The sequence below is a fragment of the Dermochelys coriacea genome, chromosome 21 (assembly GCF_009764565.3).
Source record: "Dermochelys coriacea isolate rDerCor1 chromosome 21, rDerCor1.pri.v4, whole genome shotgun sequence".
Lineage (NCBI taxonomy): Eukaryota > Metazoa > Chordata > Testudines > Dermochelyidae > Dermochelys > Dermochelys coriacea.
Window position 1 is genome coordinate 14,372,270 of NC_050088.1, and position 7,004 is coordinate 14,379,273.

General features: G+C 43.8%; 1 protein-coding gene across 1 annotated transcript in view; it reads right to left on the reverse strand.

Annotated features, from left to right (window-relative positions):
* Positions 1 to 711, reverse strand: part of LOC119846382 (cryptochrome-1-like) — a 43,399-nt gene extending 42,688 nt beyond the window's left edge. The window contains exon 1 of the mRNA XM_043500474.1: positions 584 to 711. The gene's annotated coding sequence lies outside the window, so the exon portion shown is untranslated. The remainder of the gene's footprint in view (positions 1 to 583) is intronic.
* Positions 712 to 7,004: the final 6,293 nt, after the last annotated feature.

Genomic DNA, 7,004 nt, shown 5'->3' on the forward strand with positions numbered 1-7,004 from the left:
CATGACGTGTTGATTTGATGGAGTTATTTGTTTAGTACTAATAATGATAGTTAGCTTCAGTGATAATTTTTTGCTTGTTTTTTAAATCTTAATTTAAGAGTTTTAATACAATTTATAAAAAAAGAAGCTGGTACTGATTGCTTTCAATAAGCAACATGGGTCCAGAAACTTTAAGGGCCTAAACTGGATACCAGCCTGTTAGATTAAAAGACAGACCAGAACCCACTAATAAGTTTATGGTTCTCACAAAATGCATTGGATGGCTAGGGTATATGGGGGTAGCAGGCCTGGGGACATGGCCAGGGACCTGTAGTGCTGTCCTACAGGACTTGGTGGTGGGTGGAGCAGAGATTGGCTCACATGGGGTTCACTCCGGAGGGGGATTGGGCAGGGACGGGGAGGGTCAGTAACGATCACAGTAACATCATTATTGCTATATTGGATATAGAAGCAGACTGGATGGGAGCAGGGTTCTCCCTAAAAACACTGCAAATACCCCATGGCCATGAGTCTGGCCCAGCGAGAGAGAGTGTCATTTCCTGGTTTGCTTGCAGCCTTGTTAAGCATGTTTCATGTTATTTACCTCTTTCCTGGTGATCCTTGGGTCCTTCCCAAAATCAGCTGCTATCTCCTTTCTGGGGATCTTCAAGCGATTTGCTAGGATCAGCCCTGGCTCCTTCCTGAGGATCTCTCCTATGTGGCACCAGCTTCCTTATATAACAATAAATTGAAGAACAGGGTCATCAGACAGAATTTAGGTCACTCCAGCTCTGCTGGCAAAGGCTGCAATTGAGATTATACAATTTCATGTGACTAATACAAGTAGAAGGAGTAACCTTTAAACAGTCAGGTTACAGTAGGTCGGCTTATGACCTCAGGGCAGAATCCACAGCCTTATTTTCTCTATATCAGCTGGTATATTTTTATGTATTTTGGCGAATTTTAAAATGTTTGTCCTGAATGCTTTATAGAGCTGAGTTGATACTGGGGCTGGCAGCATCAGCAGTAAAGAAGTCAGCTTGTCTTACAGTGAAGGGCTCACATCCTCTAGTGAGTGGGTTTGGGTTAGTTAACTGCTTTGTCGTGATGTCATGATTGTGCTTTTTTTTGGTCTCATTTTTTTTCAGAGAGAAATTACTGAAAAATTGATAGGAAATTTATTATAAAATAGATCTAATAGACTCACACTGCATTGTTTTCAGAGAAGCAGCCGTGTTAGTCTGTATTCGCAAAAAGAAAAGGAGGACTTGTGGCACCTTAGAGACTAACAAATTTATTTGAGCATAAGCTTTCGTGAGCTACAGCTCACTTCATCGGATGCATTTGGTGGAAAAAACAGAGGGGAGATTGATATACACACACACAGAGAACATGAAACAATGGGTTTATCATACACACTGTAAGGAGAGTGATCACTTAAGATGAGCCATCACCAGCAGCGGGGGGGGGGGGGGGGGGAAGGAGGAAAACCTGTCATGGTGACAAGCAAGGTAGGCTATTTCCAGCAGTTAACAAGAACATCTGAGGAACAGTGGGGGGTGGGGTGGGGGAGAAATAACATGGGGAAATAGTTTTACTTTGTGTAATGACTCATCCACTCCCAGTCTTTATTCAAGCCTAAATTAATTGTATCCAGTTTGCAAATTAATTCCAATTCAGCAGTCTCTCCTTGGAGTCTGTTTTTGAAGTTTTTTTGTTGAAGGATAGCCACCCTCAGGTCTGTAATCGAGTGACCAGAGAGATTGAAGTGTTCTCCGACTGGTTTTTGAATGTTATAATTCTTGACGTCTGATTTGTGTCCATTTATTCTTTTACGTAGAGACTGTCCAGTTTGACCAATGGACATGGCAGAGGGGCATTGCTGGCACATGATGGCATATATCACTGCACTGTTATTTTTAAATGCTATTATTCTATACTCGGATTTGATCAGCATGTTCAAAGCTCATACAGGACACACAAGACGGAAAGGCGGTTGAGCAGTTATTGGCTAGGGAGCTCCAGGCCTTCTGACACAACCAAAGAAACCAGTCAGTGGTTCTCAACCTGCGGCCTGCAGGCCACTTGTGGCCCAATCAGCACAGAGCTGCAGCCCATGTGACATCATCCTCAGGACCATTCGGGTAATATTGGATGTGGCCCACAATGGTAAATAGGTTGAGAACCAATGATAGTAGGATAGTGTTCGGAGCTGTAATAATCTCTGAGAAAAGATGCCATTTGGGTCTCGACACCAGAAAAATGATCTGTAGCTGCCAGCTTCTTATTACACTGTCTCAGCCCATTACAGAAAGTATTTGTAGAGAGAACAAAACCTATCAGATAGACTATTTTCGCCATCACTTTATGGCTGTGGAAAAGCTGTGGCTGAAGAAGTGAGGCATAAGATTAGCTTTGTAAGTGGTAAGACCCACAGTCACTGTTCTGTTACACCCTCTTGGGTCATTTGATGAGAAAGCTTTGCCCTTTAGCTTGACGGTTTCATAGTTCATGGAGAGAGGGAGGCTTGGGCCAGTTCCTTAAGCATTAAAGAGTAGTGCTGAGATTTAATAAAAATCACCAGAAACAGCAAGTCTGGGAAGTGTAAAGATACTCACTCTGTAATGTTAACCCCCGTTAAATAGAGATATGAGCATGACTTTACTGTAAAATGTTTCTTTAAAAGCTCATTGTTGTAATAATTATTGTTTTGTCTCTGATATTTACATGGCAAAGATTTGTAAACCTGTTCAAACTTCCTAAATAAAGAGTTTAAAAAAAATTCCTGCAGAGGTGGAATCTGAACCGCTGTGTTATGGGGAGCCAGCATAGTGAGCAGAGTGCTAGGGTGATGTACTCTCAACCAACGACAGTATGGAGGTGGGCTGCTGCATTCTGGACCAATTAAAGCTTTTTATAATGTTGGGGTGCTCATTCCTAGAGTGAGTGGCAGTAATCCAACCTGGAGAGCATGAAAACATAAAATATGGCCAGGTCAGCACTTTATAGGATGGGGTGCAGTCTTCTAGCGAGCAACAGATTGAAGATGGCATTTTTAACAGCCTTTAAAGACTCTCCCTTTCCTTTTGCATCTGAATGGGATCTTTTTGAGCTCGTGTCTGTTGTGTACAAATGATAGGATGTGCTGTTTGTAACTTAATGGCTTTTCTCCATCTGCTGCCATGGCACCTTATGCTGCTGTGATCTTGTTGGCTATTGCAAGCTAAAGAAGTTTGGGTACATGGATGGGATACCACCTACAAATACCTAAATTAATTATAGAAGATGGAGAGACACTAGACCAGTCCTGCTACCAGTGCAGGATTGAACCATACACTTCAATATCTAGTGTTTTACCTCAAGATTTAGTCCTAAATTTAATTTGAATGTGGTGGTAGAATGGATTTACTTCAGCCTGACTCTTTTGAATTTGAAATGCACAGTACACTTTTTTGCAAATAATTCACCTTCAGATAAACATTGGTCATCCACACATATATATAGATATCCCTTTGCAAATGCTTTGATCCTTGAATTTCATACAGTGGAATCCAGTTGATCATCATCACACTTGTTTCCTGGACACCATATTGCCTCATAAAGCAACACCATTGCCTGAAACATAGACCAGGGCCATGGTGCACCACACTTATTGAAGGGCTCTGGCCTGGGTTGAATAAATGCTGCATTTATGTAATTTTTAACTGGTCATTTAAACTGGATTTCTTTTTTGTTTATATATTACCGGGGAAAGTATTTGCGTGTGGCTAGTTTTACATATAATAGTAAGGGCACCTTCAAATCAATTGGAGTATGTCTACCCAGCAGGAAGGAGGTGGAAGCTCGGGTAGATGTGCACGTGCTAACTCTGCTTGAACTAGCATCTAAATACAGCAGCATGGCTGCAGCAGCCTGGGCTAGCTGCCTGAGTCCAAACCTAGAGTGGGAGGTGAGATTGCACGTGGGCAACTAGCCTGAACCTCTGCAACTATACAGTTGAACTAGGTGCTAGTTGAACAGAACTAGTGCATGTACATTACACCTCCCACCTGCTGTGCAGACAAACCCTCATATGTAATATAAAAATAAACAATGGGATACTATATTCATATTCTTTTTTCATGTTTAATGCAGTAAAGAAAACAATTTGTGATTTTGTCCGAATCAACTACAGAATTCCCACCTTCCTGCACCAGAGAAAGCATGGATAGCAGACACCATTGCATGTGAATTGCTTCAGAATACAAAGGAATTATGTACAGGGCCCTGTCTATCTCAGGATGCACTAGGACCAGATTCTGTGGCTAGGCCCCCTAAATTCAATTGCAAAGACTCCCTAATTCTGCAGCAAACCTACTAAACAATGTGTTATGTGACCTTATCTATGCCCAAGCCACAGAGGATATGTTACAGAGTTTAGGTACCTATCCTGTTCTCTAGCTTGTTATAATGCATACTTTGAGCTCTGGAGGTCTCCAATTCATTCCTTGGTATCACATAAGGTGGCAGCTGTTCTATTAATTCATTGTATACCCAGGAAATACCCCATCCCCAGTCATCCAACAGCAGCAGCTCGAGCTGAAAACAGTCTCTGAATACAATTCTTGAATGTTTAGTTTCAATGATAGATTGGTTTAGTTGTGTTCTTCATTTCACACTGCTCTATGGAATCCAGCAGTTACAATGTTGTCTGAGTGGTCTGGCTTAGAATTTCTTTCCTTCGCAGCATGTGAGCTAGGAAAGGAGGGAACTTGTAGTCAGCGTCAGCAATTCATCTTCTATGCTTCCCATGCCTTGGCTGCTGCTCTGGTCTCTAGGCTGCCTAGCAGTCCAGCCTGCATTTTAGACTCCCCACACTCCCTAGCTAAACTCTAGCTCTTGTTCCCTGTCCCATTCCTGCTCTTCCTCACTGGAAATATGTTATCCAATTTTTTCCCTCTTGTGAGGAAAGTTGCAGAGCGAGAGGCAGCTGCAGGCAGGTCCCAGTAGGGCAGGGAGGCAGAAAGCAAAAAGCTCAGCATCTGGCAGCAGAAAAATGATAAATTCAGCAGAAAAATGTGGATTTCTGCGGTATCTTGGAAAAATGCAAGATTCCACAACTGCAGAGTCCAGGACTCCATGGGCCCCAAGTGAGATGGCTGGGGCAGTTTACATCTCGTAGAGCCATTGTTAGAGCTTCTCTACAGATTCAAATAGGCATCAGGTAAACCAGGGTTTGTCTACACATGAAAATTAACCTGGAATAAAATAGGGTATGAATTTAAAGAGGATTATCTATCCCCAATTAACTCACATATGGACACACTTATTCTGAAATAAGCATGCTTTATTCCAAATTATCTTAATCAAACTAATTGAGAACAAGGCACTCTTAGTTCAGAGGGAGCGTCCACACATGGAACTATTTAGGAATAGTTATTTGGGAATAGCTATTATGGCATAACTCCAATGTAGACAACCCCTTACACACAGGTCATGTTTTGAGATTATTTTCCCAAATGTAAGAGCTAGAAATTTAATTTTGTAAACAAAAGCTGATATTCTGGAGCATGGTTCCATAGCAACGACTGAAGCTGATATCGCAGAATCACAGAATGCGTGGGGCGTTGTTTATATGTTTTGTAAAATACCATGCACATATGGTGCTGTCTAAATAATAAGGCAATGGGTTAAATAAATGTTTGTTTGTCTGTATTAGGGCTGTTTTGTAGGCTGCAGCCTGTCTTTGTCCAGAGACATTTGAGGAATTCAATCATTAATTGAAATTTTATCTGAATTTTTAGGGAATCAGTTTACAAAGGAATCAGAAAGCCCAGGCTGAGGCCTCTGGAGACTGGTACAAACATTTACTAGGCTGAGACTTACAAATATCCAACCCCGCCCCCTTCTTCCTGACTGCCCTGACCCCTATCCACATCCCTGCCCCCTGACAGGCCCCCCTGGGACTCCCATGCCTATCCAACCCTTCCTGTTCCCCGTCCCCTGACCACCCCCCCCCAGACCCCAACCCATCCAACCCCCCCTGCTCCTTGTCCCCTGACCTCCCCCTCCCAGGACCCCTGCCCCTAACCGCCACCCGGGACCCCATTCCCTATCCAACCTCCCCTGCTCCCTGTCCCCTGACTGCCTTGACCCCTATCCACACCCCTGCCCCCTGACAGGCCCCCCGGGACTCTCATGCCTATCCAACCGTTCCCCGCCCCCTTACTATGCCGCTCAGAGCTGCAGGAGCTCGCAGCCCTGCCGCCCAGCCAGAGCCAGCCACACCGGTGTGCTAGCGCAGCGGCCCAAAGAGCTGAGGCTGTGGGGGAGGAGGGACAGCAGGGGAGGGCTGGGGACTAGCCTCCCTGGCCGGGAGCTCAAGGGCTAGGCAGGATGGTCCCACGGGCTGTAGTTTTCCCACCTCTGCTTTAATGGCTATCTTTGGTGTCTGATAAGCAAGAGAGCCATACAGCTGAACTTGGTCTGTTGTTGCCATCATGTAAAGAGAGACTAAAACCCCATCTTCCTCCAGTTATAACTCAGTCAGGGGACTCAGTTACCACATATTTATGGGATGACCAGGTTACAACAGGTTGTAAATCTGTAGCCCAGATGGTGCTTTGAGAGTTCTTTCATGTTCTCTGTTTGTGTATATAAATCTCCCCACTGTATTTTCCACTGAATGCATCCGATGAAGTGAGCTGTAGCTCACGAAAGCTTATGCTCTAATAAATTTGTTAGTCTCTAAGGTGCGACAAGTACTCCTTTTCTTTTTGCGAATACAGACTAACACGGCTACTACTCTGAAACCTGCTTTGAGAGAGTGATATATTATTAATTACAGGTATTTGTATTGCAATAGGGCCTAGGAGCCCCAATTAGGGACCAGGACCCCAAACACAGAACAAAAAGATAGTCCATGCCCTTTGTGGGGAGGGTAGGGGAAGCAAGGATTCACCTCAATCAGTTCTTAAAGTGGTCTGAATAAAGTGTGTGGGCATCTATCAGAATCGAGGAGCAGCAGCTTTGGAAAGACAATGCTT